This window comes from Chenopodium album, chromosome 13, assembly GCF_948465745.1.
Source record: "Chenopodium album chromosome 13, dcCheAlbu1.1, whole genome shotgun sequence".
Lineage (NCBI taxonomy): Eukaryota > Viridiplantae > Streptophyta > Magnoliopsida > Caryophyllales > Amaranthaceae > Chenopodium > Chenopodium album.
This window is the reverse complement of record NC_137846.1, coordinates 11,583,881-11,602,147: the sequence shown is the minus strand read 5'-3', so window position 1 is coordinate 11,602,147 and position 18,267 is coordinate 11,583,881.

Below are 18,267 nucleotides of genomic sequence, written 5' to 3'. Positions count from 1 at the left end.
ATAAGAAAATGTATCGTATTATTATTTATCATTGTTAGTTGTTTCCCTTATATTTTTGTTTCACGTGATTACATAGTAGCCTTAAAATTGGGTAACAACGATGTTAGATACTAAGATTTTCCATAATCTTTTTAGAAAATACCTTGCATAAAATTTTATGGCATTTATTTAGTAACTTCTCAAGTAGTGTAATTTATCGAGCACTCTACACGAGTCCAAATACTAGTTTCTAATCATGACAGAATATTCAAGAATTAAGCTCATGCGAAGAATCAAACATAAGTCACATACTGTACTACACCGTTTTTTTTTTTTATTTATTTTTAAAGGCAGAGAAAAATTAATCATTCATGGTAAGAGAGTCCATAAATACATAAGGGGTAATTTTTGAAGGAATACAATTATCCCAGATTTGCTGAAAGCCAAAAGGATGATATTTTGCTAAGTTGTGAGCCACTATACTCCCTTTTCTTTTAACATGTTTCCACTGGAGGTTAGTAAAAGAAGAAGCCAAGACAATAGCATCATGGAGAATAGTGTCCAATTGACCATATATTAACCAAACATAAACCATAAATTTTAATTACTAAAATAGAGTATTACACAATCAAACCTCAGATATCCCAAAATTACCATATTAAAAGCAATTTTGAAAGAAACGTTAAGATTGCACCCATCTGCCTCATTTTTAATCTCTCACAAGGTTGAGAAGGATTTACAATTACGCAATTTTATATTGCTTAGAAGCTCAACTATTTGGGTTAATGTATGGTCAATTGGACGCAATTTAAAAGTATGGCCAAATCCTGAATTGTTTTCTCTTGAACGGTTTTGGATATAGAAATTGATTTTAAAGGTCGAGACTTTGAGCTTATACCCTTTGGTACAGGAAGACGAATATGTCTCGGAATGCCACTTGCCTATAGAGTGACACATCTAATGTTGGCTACTGTTCTTCATTCATTCAATTGGAAGTATTGTCATGGAACAAATCCATACAATATAGACTTGGAAGAAAAGTTTTGGATTACTTTGCAAAAAGTTGTGCCTCTTGAGGCCATTCTGAGAGAATATGAGAATATTTGCCGTACCTCTTCTCATTGATTAAACATCAATATATAGACAAGTGTAAACTAGGGTTAGGGCTAAGGATACAAAAGTAATTTACAAGCTAAATATATATAAGATTATTCACATAATCTAACACACCCCCGCAGTCGAAACGGGAGGACTGCGAACGCTGAGACTGTCTCGAAAATCATCAAATAAAACCTTAGGCAGACTCTTGGCAAAAATGTCTGCAATCTAGTAACGGGAAGGCACATAGAGGACACGAACTTTGCCCCGTTGCACTTTCTCACGAACGAAGTGAATATCCATCTCAATATGTTTAGTGCGCTGATGTTGAACCGGATTACTAGAAAGAAAGATGGCACTAACATTGTCGCAGTAGACTAGGGTTGCTTTCGAAATAGGACATCGTAGCTCTAGCAACAAGTTTCGAACCCAACAGGATTCAAAAACAACATTGGCAACCCCTCTGTATTCTGCCTCGGCACTTGATAAAGTAGGTTGACGTTTAGAGGACCACGAAATCAAGTTATCACTAAGAAAAACACAGTACCCTATTGTAGATCGTCGAGTGTCCAGACACCCGCCCCAATCGGCATCCGTATAAGAGAGAAGAGAAGTAACAGATGACTTATACAAATGTAAACCATAATCAGTCGTACCTTGAATGTAACGTAGAATACGTTTCAATGCATTCATGTGTTCGACACGAGGGGAATGCTTAAACAAACACACTTGCTGAACCGCATAAGAAATATCCGGACAAGTAAAAGTTAAATATTGCAAAGCTCAACAAAGGCGGTGATAGGTAGTAGGATCATCATATGGAGCACCAGAAATAGTGCTTAACTTCACTTCAGAATCAACCGGAGTCAAGGATAGTTTGCAATTGGCCATGCCTGCTTTTTTAAGAATTTCTCGAGCATATTTCTTTTGCGACAAAAATAAGCTAGTTTTATTCCGGGAGATAGCAATACCAAAAAATAGCTCAATGGACCTAAATCCTTCATATTAAATTCAGAGCTTAAATGAGAAATAATATAACGGCGCAGAGACTCTGAAGAAGCAGTTAGCACAATATCATCAACATAGAGAAGAATGTATGCAGTATTGTTACCATGACGATAAATGAACAGAGAATTATCAGACTTGCTATTAACAAATCCAATAGTAGACAAGAAATCTGCAAAAACGCTGATACCAAGCCTGAGGTGTCTGTTTTAAGCCATATAGAGATTTACGAAGAAGGCAAACATGATCAGGTCGATGTGGATACTTGAATCCCAAAAGTTGATACAGTAAACAGTTTCATTCAAATTACCATGTAAGAAAGCATTCTTGACATCCAGTTGATGTATAGGCCAAGAGTATAATAAAGCAATGCTAAGAACCACCCGAATAGTAGCCGGTTTAACCACCGGACTAAAAGTCTCATCATAATCAATTCCCTCCCTTTGAGTCTTACCATCACCAACAAGATGAGCCTTATGTCTCTCAAAAGATCTATTAGGCTTCGTTTTATGCCGAAAAATCCACAAGGAACAAATAATGTTAACATTAGACGGGCGGGGAACTAACTCCCAAGTACCATTTTCAATCAAAGCATCATATTCTTCCAACATAGCATTTTTCCAATTATGGTCACGAAGGGCATGAATTAGGTTATTTGGAACAGGAGATATGGAGGTAGAAGCATGGTGAGCTTAATGTTGATACTTTGGATTCGGCTTAGTGATTCCATGTTGACTACGAGTAGTCATGGAATGAGAAGGAGGTGGTGGAGGGATTGGAATAGAGATGGGAGAAGAAGAGTGAATGAGAGGAGAAGACGAGTGCACGCCTTGCTCGGCCACGCCTACACCAGCGCTCGTTGGATAATGAGTGGGCTGGCAGTGTGATCAGGAGGCGTGACACCTCTACCACCAGCGCCCGCTGGTAACCCTGCGGGGGTGGCAGTGAGTAGTGCAAGACCACGCTGTCGACCGCTACTGGGAAAGGCATCAATGGCTTGTTGATCAATTCGTGGGAAGAAGGGAGAATACAGTTGGGATGAGGGAGATAAAGGGGGAGTGCGCTGCTGACTCAAGGGAGAAGGAGGAGGGGGCAGTGCACCCCGCAACATGCTTGCGGTAGGTGAGTGATCATCTCAACCATGTTGCGGACTAGGCTTATCCGTACCTCTGGGGGGATTAGGAGAGCTTAGTATTTGTTGCCTCACAATGGGATGATCGAGAGAAGTGGATAGATCATCTAAAAAATCATATGTATGAGGATTTAGTGTATGGACTTTAGAAAATGGAAAAATCGTTTCATCAAACCACACATGTTTAGCAATAATTATTTTCCGACTAGACATATCATAGCATGTATACCCTCTATGGTTGGATGGATACCCAAGAAACACACAAGGAGTGGACCGAGAGCTAAATTTGTGTATTTTAGAAGAAGGAAAAAGAGGGTAGCATAAACAACTGAACACCCGAAGATGCCAATAATTTGGATGCTTTTGCTATAGAATTTGAGTTGGAGATTTATTGCTAAGAATTTTTGTGGGTAAAATGTTGTGGAGGTAAGTAGCCATTTCCAGAGCATGATGCCAAAAGGATGGAGGCATAGAAGCATGACAAAGGAGAGTACGGACAATGTTGTTGATCGTTTATATTTTACATTCCGCTTTGACATTTCGAGGAGAGGAGTATGGTCCAAAGAAGCAAAAAGTCATTCCGTTTTTGACACAAATTTTTTTGAAAGGATCATTATCAAATTTGCGGCCATTGTCACATTGGAATGCTTTTACTTCTCGTTCAAATAAAGTCTTAAAATATGTTCTAACACGAATAAATAAGTCATAGACTTGAGATTTAGATGACATGGGAAAGGTCCACAGAAAATTCGTGTAATATCAAGGAAAAGAACATAATATTTATGACCAAGAGAACTAAGATTAGGATATGTCCATAAATCACTATGAATTATATCAAAAGGCATAGTAGTGTGAGACATAGAATCGTAAAAAGGAGTTTTTATTAATATCCTAGCTTATGGTCCAAAGGAAGATGTTCATTCATTTGAGGGATATGAAATAAATGGGTACACATTCTGGACTGAGTGTCGGGATCATAAATCCTCATCGACTCAAAATAGTGGTGTCACTCTTGTGGCTTTATCAAGAGAGTTTGCAAGTGCGAAGGATACATCACCAGTTGCCGCACTATTATCCTACTATGAACAAATTTAGGAAATATGGGAACTAGATTACCGTGAGTTTAAGGTAGGTCAATTCAAGTGTAAATGGATCGATAATAATAGGCGCAATGTCAGACATGACGACTTCACTCTTATAGACCTTGGCCAATTGCGGGATAGTTTGGAACCATTCATCCTTGCATCTCAAGCTAAGTAAGTGTTCTATGTAACTGACCCATCCGATCCAAAATGGTCCATCGTCCTTGCTGGAAAAAGGAGAATTTTAGGGGTTGGAGATGTTGAAGACGAGGAAGAATATGATGCATTTGATGATTCTCCCCCTTTCACTGCTCTTACACTTGATGTAGCAACTGATGTAGACAATGAGGCTACTTATATTCGATCAGACCACAATGAGGGAATACTTTTATTGATGTATCAAAATAAAAATCTCAAGCTGTATTAGATGTGAACTAGTAATGAAAATAAAGTAGTTGGGAAAGTTAGAACCTCATTTATGTCATTTAGACTTCTTTCAATCCTATAACCTTGACTTTTAAGCATTTTCAACTTATAAACATGTTATATATACCAAATATGAGTTTTTATAAGGATTTGATGTGAAGGTGGAATGAAAATAAAGAAGTTAGGAAAGTTTGAACATGTTTTATATACTAAATATCTTTTGCTCCTACAACCTTGTTTTTGCATGAAATATTTGACTTTTAAGCATTTTGAACTTATAAACATGTAATATACACTAAATATGAATTGTTAAGAGGATTATATGTGAATTTGTTATGAAAACAAATAAGTTGGGTAAGTGTTTGGCTTTTTTGGTGCAGCACCTTTGATTGCCTTTACTGATGACTAACAATTTGCTTTGCTTGTGATGGTAGGTGTGTATATATCATGGGTAGTGATGAGAACCTTCATTATGATGAGGATATGGATGATGAAGACCGTGGTTCTTCTCACTCTGATGATGAGTTGTATGATATTAATAAGGACAGATTTGGGCGAACCGGAAGACCAAGCTCATGACGAGTTGCAACGTAGGCTTGATAAATATGAGCTTATAGCTGAATGTGCCCCCCTATTCAAGATAATGTTGTTTCCGAGTTTGTAGGTGATTCACAAGGACAAAGTCAGATGCAATGTCAAGTGAAAACCACCAGTGGTGGAGGGGGGGGGGGGGGGGGGTAAAGGCATCGGTGAAGAGAAATGGTAGGGGTAAAACAAAAGCTTTTAAGAAACCCAGGGTTCCCATAGTGCTTGAGTATGATGAGTTAGGTCAACCTATTGGCCAATGGCGCAACAAATTTTCCAGTCACATTGACATACTTACTCGTAAAATACCCATTACACTTAAGTGGGCCGAGATACCTCACGGGTTGCTTCAAACGTTTTGGGACGATACAATGGTAAAAGAAATGAATTTGCCACGATACCCATTACATTTGAGTACATGAATGAGGCATAACCTGCAACGGCCCAATGGTTTGCAAGGCATACCCAAAGGACTGATTTAGCTGCCTGGGCTGCTGCAAAGCCTAGACTGCTACCTGGGCAACTGCTACAGCTGCCTGGCAGCAACCTGGGCTGGTGCAACTACCTGGGCAGCAGCTTGGACAGGTGCAGCTGTTTGAATATCTCAGTTTTTTTTTTTTTTTTTTTTTTTTTTGCATTTCCTAACGTGGACGTTTGCCATTCTTACAGAGTGTGTTCAGTATTCCTGATGAGCCAGCCAAGAGAAAATGCTTTGAAGCTTTTGTACAAGAGAGATTTAGAAACTTCAAAAGTTACTTGAGAACCAGATGGATCCATAAGAAAAAAAAAAGGAAAAGACCAAAGAAAAATGTGAAAGCTACTGAAGGAGAGGAGGAACCTGATAAGAAACCGTGGGATTTATATCCACAAATAACGGTGCAGGACTGGGAGAAGTTTATGGCAAAATCAGTAACTAGAACCGCACTTGTATGTTTTATATATTAATTAGAGTAGGCTACTTAATTTTTGTTTACTACAAAGAATGATGCTAACATTTCTTAATGTGTAGGAAAAAACTGAACAAGCTAGAATCAATGTTGTGAAGAAATTGTATAGCCATTATATGGGTTGTAAGACATTTGCGGAATATAGACCAAAGTGGATCAAAGAGGGTCTATACCCCAAATCCAAAATATCATCATATGGTAAACCACTTTCTTCCACGGTCACAATTTTGGTATGTCGTGCAATTGACTGGTGGTGTGCTATGCATGGGATTGACAAGAAAACCTACAAGTATGTCATGTAGCCGGATACAAAAATAGTAGCAGATGCACTTGTAAGCAATCTATGCTACTTATGCTAATATTACACCCTTATTATTAAATATTTTCATATAAAGTACATTTTACTTAGAACTGGTAACTTTTTGTTTTGTTACAGCTCAAGCATACGTCGGAAGTGATTGAAGGCAAGCTCACTCCAAGCATTGAAAAAGATCCTTTCACCCTAGCTTTGGGAAAACCATACCACCCTGGGCGAGGTATTGGTTCTGGAGGGAAACAACTAGGGTGGGAAAAGGTAATGGGTTCAGAATACACTAGATCAAGAAGAAGTAGATCAAGTGTTAATTCGCCACATCGTATGGATGAAAAGGAAAAGGAATCAATTAAAGCAGCGATACGCGGAGAGGTGCAAGAACAGATACAAAGTCAATTCAATGCCATTTTGAAGCACATGAACTTGCCGACTTTGCCATTACCCTCAATTACCCCAGTGGACTCATGTAGTCACCCAGAAGGCGTCGAGGACGATCCACTTGTTAAGAGAGAGGTAATTTCATTACATTCAAATTACGTCATATGAACTTGGTCAAACGAGGTCTTTTACATGCTTAATTATTTTACTATTGCAGGTTCCTAGTCTTGTGGATGCAGAGTCAATGAAGATTGCAAATCCGACACCTGAACCTTTCCCTAATGTTAAGGTAAACTTCAGTAGCTAATCAAATTTGCTTCTATTAGGCTTTCGTTCGTTATTTCATAACTTATGTCCTAATCAAATATGTAGGAAGAGACGCCTTGTGAGCTTCTTCACCCTGGGGAAGAAATGGATGGAGAGTTGCAGTTGGTGGGGTATGGTAGTGCACAACCTTTTGACAAGGTCCATTTCAAGTTTAATACTAGCACCCACTATATCTTGGTTGGGATCAATTCTACAGTAGTTGGGTTTGAGGACTTACCACTACCGATGCCTAGAGAGGAATATGATTTCTTTAAGCCACGTGATGCGAACGGTAGCTTTGTGCAATGGCCACGTGATCGGGTGAGATTGATAGGAGAGGTAAGTATACACTACTTGTATTTAAAACATGTCCACAATATCTTGTAATATGACCATGTGCTTTTATGTAACTAGATTACAAAGAAAAATTAGTCCGCTAAGAGGAAGAAGGTGGAGAAGCCAAAATCCAAGGAAGAAGGTCCTCCAAAGAACATGGAACAAGGACAAGGGTTGAAGGGTGAACACTTGTCAAAGAAGAGTTCGAGAGCTTATTCTATTCCACTGGTAGAAGTCGATGTCCTTAAGTCGCTCTCGAAAGCATGTACTTTTCTTCACAACCGTGTTAGTGAGTTGCCTAGGGATAGACATATTTAAGTGAATTTACCTAAGGCATTGTTCCACTACGATGAGGATGCGATCGCATACATTTCAAGAGTGGATGTGACGGAATTTCTAACCGGTTCCATGTTAACATTTCCATCATTAAAACTTTCATGAGGTAATTCAATGCCACTATTCCGAATCATATTATTTTTATGATATTTCGGAATGTAACCAAATGCTTATGCATCCCTCGTGATGTGGAAGATTACCTTGATCAGAGTATTAAAGAATCAACGCCTGCGGGAGACAAGTTCATATTAGCCCCATGCTTTGAGGAGGACGTTTAAATATGTCATAACTAAGTTGTTTATTAAGTATATATGTTGACATCTAACAACTGATGGATTTTTATTTGCTGAATATATATATGTAGTGCTCATTGGAGCCTTATGATGATTTGTGTTTCCAATAACACAATCTACTACTTTGATTCAGCTCGTATCTGGCCACCAAGGGAGTTGCTAGTGAAGAACCTACTGAATAGGTACATACTGCTTCCTATTGTTGTACATCCTCACCTAAGTCATTGAGTAGTTATGTTTCTTACTTTGACCTTATTTTCCTGAAGTGTTATGAAGAAGCTAAATTGCAGTTCAGTTGCGAGTCCTACTTAGAAATATTCAAAGGTAATGCCTTTATATAGTGATTTGTTTAATAAACTTGACTTCGGCTATGGCTATGCATGACTAGATTAGATTTGTGTCATGTTAGTGTGCGCAACAAGACAACGGAGTTGATTGTGCCCTATACGTGATGAGGTTTATGTTTAACATAGTCAATAGTTTCACGGAAGCTCAACACGTTGAGGAGGTATGGTTTTTTTTCGTTCGATCAATACTTGCTTCCATTATTGCACCGACCACATAAACGGGAAAGTGAGAACCCGAGGAACCCACCCAAGTATATGCAAAACCCGAGGCAGCTGCAGCACCCTCAAAGCTGCCTCGGGTTCTGCCCAAGCAACTACAGCAGCAGCCCAGGCAGCCCAGGCTGCTGTTGCAACCATGAAAACAACCTAGGCAGCTGCAGCAGCAGCCATGGTACCAGCCCAGGCAGCTGCAGCAGCCCGGGGAGTAGCCGAGCCATGGTGATAGTTGGGAATTTTGGTGAATTTGGTCAATTGGGTAAAATTTTGTGAACTTGGTGCGTAATTGTTAGTGAATTTGGTAAATAAGTCATATAGGCCGATTTTGGTTAAAAAGCGTCCTAAAACTTAGTAAAATGCTCTTTTGAAGTGATTTCAATCCTTACACACCTAAGACTAGGTAATATGGGCATGCTATTGATATGTCTATTTTATATAGTATTTTACCCCCGTCCCTTGGTCATAATTGGTAATGTTTTTGGCTCTTTGGAGCCACTTTTATTACTAATTGGTGTTTTCTAGTATTTTCGTAGTTTTGGTTGAGTTTTGTAGGAAATTGCACTTTTGGAGCATTTTTTCGGGATTTTATGGAACGACTACGAGCTTTGGAGGAGCACGACCACTTTTCATAGCCCAGGGCCGGTTAGAGTCATTGAGCCGGTGATTAAGGGCTCGACATTTGAAAAACCAAGCATTGGACACCGAGTCGTCAAGCCCCAAAGTGGAAATTCGGAGTGGGCTAAGAAGTGAAGCCCAATCCAAGTCCAACTAAAAGCCGGGCCCGATCGGGCAATCCTTAGCTCGATCGGGAGGCTGCCCAGATTTAAATGTCAATGAAAAAGGCAGGCCCGATCGGGCGCGTGTTTATGAGGGGATGTGTTCAGCGATTTACTTAGTTTTAATTCGGATTATTGAAGAGTTTTGTATAAGTACGTTTTAGTGTTATTAGTTTGAGGATCTCCTCTCTTAGACTTTCTCTCTCTACTTAGTCTTATTTTCTCTCTATACAACTTTGCACTAGTTCTTGATTCAACTCATTATTTCCGTTAATTTTGGTAACGATTTCTTCTTTATTAATTTCCGTAATTTTATTTCTTTTATTCATCATGACTTATTTAATTGCTTTGATTAGTTTAGATTTAATTATGTGTGAGTAGTTTTATTTCTAGGGTTTATGGGGATCCATAAATAATACGAAGGAGTAATTTATTGTTGTTGATTATCAATGCTTGATTAATTTCCTATTGATTAATTTAATGCTATGCAACTAGATTTGCGCAGGTCTATTGTGTATGAGTTTAGCAATATTGATTCGAAATTCGAGATATGAGAATTGATATTAAGGCTTAGTTTCAATAGGCAGATTAATTTATAAATGATTAAGTCGAGATTCGAGAGATGAGATTTAATACCGGTAGATTAATTTTATGATTGTAATACGTAGCGAAAGCCCTTTATGATTTGGTTAATTGATGCATTGATGATTAATTATTATGTTTTACTCTGGAATATTGTTTATTGGTGAACCTATGCCCTAGGTCTTTTATTCATTGATTTTCTCTATTCTTATTCTTCCCTACTTCTACTCTTCGTAGTTTAGATTCCTTTCACCACAATAATAATTTGTTACTTAATAATTTGGATTGCTTTAATTAATTAGGAATAGAAAGACTAGTTTCCCTGTGGATTTGACCCTACTTCCCTATCTACTTTAGTTAGAGGATTTAGGAATTACTTTTTATTGGGTGATAAGACTTTAGCCTGTCAAAATTTGGCGTCGTTGCTAGGGAGATGGTTTTATTTTTATTTCTGACCCGGAGCTCCAAATTCCGGGATGGAGTGAGGTGGTGGTAACAAGCATGGAGCAAAAGACTAGGATGCTCAACCTCGTCGAGAGACAGGTAATTCCTACTCGCTTTGTTCATCACCCTACCTTGTCTAGACTAGGAATTGACATGTTTAAGGGAATTGGAATGAGTGGTTTATTTAACTTGCATTATGACACTTATGATTACTTGAGTGTGGAATTTATTTCTACCTTTAATTTGATTAAGTCTAGTGCATCTGTTTATCATGTTCAATTCCATCTACTTAACAATGATGTGAGAATGTCCTTGAAAGATTTTGGTAAACTTTTTGAGCTAAAATCCGATAGCCCTACAGAACCACCTAGGGATTATTGTGCCGAAGTCTACTTAGCTTTAACTGGGAATGTGTTAGAGAGTCTCCAACATGCCAAGGGAACTTGGATTCAACATCCCGTGTCAAAATTTTGGCAAAGGTTTGTTGGCCTCACCATTTTCGGGAGGCATGAACCGGCAAATGTGAGGAGGGATGAGTTAGAATTATTGGGCATCTACATAATTCCTAGGAGTAAGAAGCTAAACATCCCACTTAGGATGGCTCAACACTTCCAAAGAAGTGCTAAGGCGGCCGAGGCCGGTAAAGCTAGGACCCCTATCTACTTTGGTGGGTTAGCCACCCACATTGCGGTGAAATTGATGGATTTTACACCTAATGACCATAGGAGAGTAGATGGCCCTACCCTTATGGACCTCACTTACCTAGGAAGCCTCAACTGGATCCAACCTACCCATAGCGTGACTCAACCTAGTGAGATGTGGTGGATAATTCAAAGAGAGTCGGGTAGGAGGGATCAAGCCTTCACATTGCCTAACCCGAACTTGACCAAGTTCGATAAGGGTAAGTCCACCTACACTTTTGAACTAGGTAACCAAGGAGAGGCTCGAGAGGCTCACCACTCACCACCTCAACCACAACCCCTATTCCAACCTCCTCCACAACCCCAACCCTACATGCATGATATCCCTACCTCTTCCTTTGACTACAACATCGATCCCAATGCACCATATGACTTTTCGGCTTTTAGGAGCCAACTTGATAGGATCAAGAGGGCGCAAGGAATGGTGGAGGGTTTAGTTCAAAACCTCGACTCTAGAGTAGGTTCTCTAGATAGACGGGTTAGGCACGTGGAGAGAAACCTAGGGAGGGGTTTATACCCCGTGTATGATGATTACGCACGCCGATGGGGCTATTCCCCCCGAGGCTCTTGTTCTCGATTGGTTTCAATATCCACAAGGAGGATATTCGACCCCCGGTGCCTTTGGTAGCTATGTGGACTATTCTTCGCTCCATGGTTATGGGACCAATGTTCCTTTTGGTGGGATTTGGGGGGAATGTAGATCCTAACTACTTTGTAGGTGGTTCAGGTTATGGTGGTGTCGGCTCTAGCCATAGAGGTGGCTATGCTAGGATGAATGAGGATGATGAGGAGGAGTAGCTATTCCTAGCTACGTTCCCAAGTCAATAAGGACATTGCTTGATTTGGCTTGGCCTGGGGGGATGATCTTGTATATATGGTATTTGTATATATGGTATTACTCTCTCTCTTTTCTTCTATTTATTGCTTTCTAGTATAGACTTATTGCTTTCTAGAGTAGTTTTATTGCTTTGGAATAAGATAAATACAAAAAAAAAAAAAAAAAAAAAAAAACAAAAAAACAAAAAAATTGAAAAATCAAAAATACAAAAATACGTTCCAATGAATTGTAAATCATGCTTCCCTGTGCCCCATACTTGAAAATTGTTTTGATTCTTGGTATATGATGATGAGCATTGTGGATAGGTTAGCCATGATTTGATATTTGATTTCTTGGATACTGTAACATGCGTCAATTTTGTCCAACTGCTTGTGAATATAGTGCTTGACTAGTTGATTTGGTTAGGAATGTGTGTTATTTCTTGGTATGTCAATGAATTTGAGTATTTGTTTGCAACTTTGAGTAGTGTTTGTATGACTCAACATTATGCACATTGAGGAGGACGAAGGCATTTGTTCTTGTAGGTGACTTTCAGATGATTGTAGATACATTTGTTCCCTTCTTGCTACCATGTTGTTGCCTTGACTTTTTGTTGTTTATTAGCCACATTACAAGCCGATTTGCCCAATTGGTTACTAGTCCCAAGCTTGGCTTGGGGGAGCTATTAGTGAGTGAGGTGAGGGAGTTCTGTGGTGTGCATATTAATTGCACAATTTGGGTGGATATGAGGAGTTATTTGTTCTTGATTGTGGTTTATTTTTGATGATCTTGAATGTTGAATTTATTGGAAAAAAATAAAGCATGATAGAACAAAAAAGAGGAGTTCAAGAAAAAAAAATGAAAAAAAAAAGTGAACTTCAAAAGAAAAAAAAAAGAGCAAAAAGGAAAAATTGTTTAATGTTCAAATGTTCTAAATGAAGGTTGATCAAAAGAAGGGAAATAAGATGATGAGCTTCAATGAAAAAAAAAATTCAAGTGTGGAAGTTAAAGTTTGTTATTCACTCAAGTTTACATTGTTATATTTTTGTGAGTGAAATTGTAAGTGTTGGGATTTGTTTGATATGATTGGAGTTGTTTGATGAATTTTTGGGGAAGTTGAGTTGTGTTGGTGATGATATGGTCATTACTTGTGTTTTGACCTTGGGTTTTGATAGGATATGGCTCCCTTGAGCATAGATTTACTCTCACATTTTCCCAATTTATCCTACCTTTTACCCTATCCTTACATGACAAGCTTTGAAGACCTTCCGACCTTTGTGCATAGAGTTGTGTGAATGTGAAATTAGTTGTTTATCAATGCAAAGAATGATTTGACAAATTTCGAGTTGACTATTAGGTTGAGTGCATGTTTTCTTAAACACACGAGAGTGTGAGTTGGGAGGGCATTGTTCACGTTAAAGGGGGTTGGGATGGAGAGCGATCGAGTACATTCTTTACTCACCACATAAATGAGAGTTGAGTGTGTGAGCACTAGTCTTGAATTCTATATGCTCTTGTGGTTTGCTCTATTTGGCAATTGTTGGGGAGGATGAGTGATTGGATGGATGAGATTGGTTGATGTTGACGCATACTTGTTGGAATTGCCTTGAATTGGTTGTTCTTGATTTTGAATATTTGGGGTGAGGCATGTTTTATTTAATCATTGATGAGCTCTTTGCTTAGGGACAAGCAAAGGTTTGGCTTGGGGGAGTTTGATATGTCTATTTTATATAGTATTTTACCCCCGTCCCTTGGTCATAATTGGTAGTGTTTTTGGCTCTTTAGAGCCACTTTTATTACTAATTGGTGTTTTCTAGTGTTTTCGTAGTTTTGGTTGAGTTTTGTAGGGAATTGCACTTTTGGAGCACTTTCTCGGGATTTTATGGAACGGCTACGAGCTTTGGAGGAGCACGACCACTTTTCATAGCCTAGGGCCGGTTAGAGTCAACGAGCCGATGATTAAGGTCTCGAAATCTGAAAAATCGAGCATTGGACACCGAGTGATCAAGCCCTAAAGTGGAAATTCGGAGTGGGCTAAGAAGTGAAGCCCAATCCAAGTCCAACTAAAAACCAGGCCCGATCGGGCAATCCTTAGCTCGATCGGGTGGCTGCCCAGATTCAGAAGTCGAAGAAAAAGGTGGGCCTGATTGGGCGGTCCTTCGCCCGATCGGGCGCGTGTTTATGAGGGGATGTGTTCGGCGATTTACTTAGTTTTAATTCGGATTATTGAAGAGTTTTTCTATAAGTACGTTTTAGTGTTATTAGTTTGAGGATCTCCTCTCTTAGACTTTCTCTCTCTACTTAGTCTTATTTTCTCTCTATACAACTTTGCACTAGTTCTTGATTCAACTCATTATTTCCGTTAATTTTGGTAACGATTTCTTCTTTATTAATTTCAGTAATTTATTTCTTTTATTCATCATGACTTATTTAATTGCTTTGATTAGTTTAGATTTAATTATGTGTGAGTAGTTTTCTTTCTAGGGTTTGTGGGGATCCATAAATAATATGAAGGGGTAATTTATTGTTGTTGATTATCAATGCTTGATTAGCTATTGATTGATTTAATTCTATGCAACTAGATTTGCGCAGGTCTATTATGTATGAGTTTAGCAATATTGATTCGAGATTCGAGAGATGAGAATTGATATTTAGGCTTTGTTTCAATAGGCAGATTAATTTATAAATGGTTAAGTCGAGATTCGAGAAATGAGATTTAATACCGGTAGATTAATTCTGTGATTGTAATACGTAGCGAAAGCCCTTTATGATCTGGTTAATTGATGCATTGATGATTAATTATTATGTTTTACCCTGAAATATTGTTTGTTGGTGAACCTATGCCCTAGGTCTTTTATTCATTGATTTTCTCTATTCTTATTCTTCCCTACTTTTACTCTCCGTAGTTTAGATTCCTTTCACCACAATAATAATTTGTTACTTAATAATTTGGATTGCTTTAATTAATTAGGAATAGAAAGACTAGTTTCCCTGTGGATTCGAACTTACTTCGCTATCTACTTTAGTTGGAGGATTTAGGAATTACTTTTGATTGGGTGATACGACTTTAGCCTGTCAGCTATGAGAAAGAAAAAGTTCATTTGAAAAAAAATGTAGAAAATGGGAAAAGTAGAAGTCATATATCCCTTATTTGTCCGATTTTGGATAAAAAACATCCTAAAACTTAGTAAAATGGACTTTTGATGTGATTTCAAAGATTAGACACCTAAAACTAGGTAATATTAACATGTTAAGAGAAAGAAATAGTTCATTTTGATAAGAAATGTAGAACATAGGCAAAGTAGAAGTCATATAGGCCTTATTTGGGCGATTTTGGATAAAAAGCGTCCTAAAACTTAGTAAAAGGCTCGTTTGATGTGATTTCAAACCTTAGAGACCTAAGACTAGATAATATTGTCATTTTATGAGAAAGAAATAGTTCATTTGGTAGAAAATGTAGAAAATGGGCAAAGTAAAAGTCATATAGGACTTGATTGGGCCATTTTGGATAAAAAGCGTCCTAAACCTTAGTAAAATGCTCTTTTTATGTGATTTCAAACCTTAGACACCTAAGAGTGGGTATTATAGGCATGCTACGAGAAAAAATAGTTCATTTGATAGAAAATGGGCAAAGTAGAAGTCATATAGGCCTTATTTTGGCGATTTTGGATAAAAAGCGTTCTAAAACTTAGTAAAATGCTCTTTTGATGTGATTTCAAATCTTAGACACCTTAGAGTAGGTAATATGGGCATGCTATGAGAAAGAAATAGTTCATTTGATAGAAATTGTAGAAAATGGACTAAGTAGAAGTCATGTAGGCCTTATTTGGGCCATTTTGTGAAAGAAACAAACCTATATATGTGGCCTTTGAAATACTTGACATACATTTGGTTTGAATTTTATGTAATACGCATGATGTATAATGTTTGGTTTTTTCTTTTTTTCACAAAGGTTTGCAAGATTCAAAGGGAAGACCCGTTAACAAGCAAAGAAATTGATGAAATTCACGACATGTGGGCTTTTTTCGTGATATTTGATGGCATCTAGAATTGTTGAAGTGGGTGCACACACACTGAATTAATTAGTGAGCTTGAGTTTAGTTATTATAAACAATATTATAGTTATGTTTTTTTTATATATTTACATTAATTATAATTAGTACGTAGTATTTGTGAGTGTTATCTTTATGTATTTTGGTGTAATTACATATTATTGTTAATTAAATATATTATTGATGTTACTTTTGATATATATATTTATTTCATGTTGTTATTTTATTATTATTCTTTGTAATATTTTAATTATTATTAATTAATAATATTAATATTATTAATAAATAATAATATTAATATTATTAATAATTAATAACATTAATATCATTATTTATTCATAATATTAAAACAGATCAATATTTATATTAAAACAGGTCACTAATACTATTATTTTTAATTAATAATAATTTGGAAAAAAAAAAATTAAAAGGGAAGCGGTTTGGCGCCAAAACCGCTTCCCATTACACTTGACATAATACTATGTCAAGTGCAAATGGCAAGCGGTTTGGCGCCAAAACCGCTGCCCTATCTCTACTAATGGCAACCGCTTGCCATTTAAAAGGCTAATGGCAAGCCCCCTAAGCCCATGCGGTTCAAAACCGCTTGCCATTAGGGGGTATGAAACGCTTGCCATTTAGTTTTTTCTACTAGTGCTAATTTTTGGTTGATGTGTTATACTACCCCTGTTATGCATTAATTGCAATTTTGGAATATTTTATATCTCATAAATAATACCCCAAAAGTTATAACTAATATGTAACGGAGGTAGTTACTAACCAAATGTTTGAGAATATATATCGTACATATTTATAATTTCTGTGGCAGTTAGATAGTAACTTATAGAGGAGTGTTATTTATCAAACACTACACAATATTGACATTACTTACTGATGACATTCGTTGTTGACATCTTATAGAAAATTTGCCACTTAAATAAAAATAAAACTAAGGTTGAACTTGTTGTAATATAAGAAGTATTTTCAAGGCTATATTGAAATTAAAATAAGAAGATCGAAAAGATGATCTTATGACAATGAAAGAGTACGGTGTGTCGTGATGCAAATCACTGACTTGAAAACGAAATTCCGGCGCAACCGGGGTGCACAATTGTATTCGCCGGCACGTTACCTAAGGTTAACATACCACTTTCACACAAAGGCACTTTTGGGTGGAAGGTTGGAGCCAAGTAACTTATGCCCAATATAGAGTATGTGTTTTAGCAAGCTTGTGTTTGATATGTATTTCTTGTATATCTCAAAATCAGAATACATCCTCCAATTTATAGAAATGAATGATGGAAGAAGATGAAAGATCATGGAGGAATCTTCGATGAACAAGGAAATGAAATCAGAAATATTATGGTGATTAAAACACCATAATCAACCTATTAAATGGGGGGTTACAAGAAATCAAACAAGAAGAGGAATCCAAGGGAACCGTAGGAGTCCAACGGACAAACACGCGCCTGATCGGGCGGAGCTCGCCCGATCGGGCGGACACTCCCTTTTTCCAGACGTCTTCTCGCACCCGATCGGGCGCCCATATCTGACCCTTTGAATTTCCTTTCTTTATTTCCAACAATCCCCCACTAAAGGAAGGGAAGAAAAGCCAACAAAAGATGAGGATAAGCAACATATTGGGCATAAGAGGAAATCAATACATAACACTTAGATATTACATAAGTAATTTAAAATCTAGTGCTTAGTGAAATGAGGCAATGAACTACAAGTCTAAGGGTGAACAAACCTTGAAACCCTTAAGACTCTTGATCATGGAGTGGACGAACCTTGAAACTCCAAAATTTAGTGCAAGACCCCCACAATACATCACTCCAAAATTTGCTTGAACTACGCGAAGAGATATGCTCTTTTATAGCCAAGCATATTCACATTAGGTCTAGTGGAAGCTTTAGGAAATCCGCCCAACTTTTCCATAGAAGATAGCTAGTCTTCACAACCACATAGGTGAATCACAAGCACTTCTCAAAAGCACTTAGTCAATGGGGTTAAAACATGTTCCTAAGAACTCAACAAACGCTACATTGTAGCCATTAACCCCTAGAAGACCATGGATTCATTAAGAGCTTAATGCTCAACCTCACAATAATCATAAACA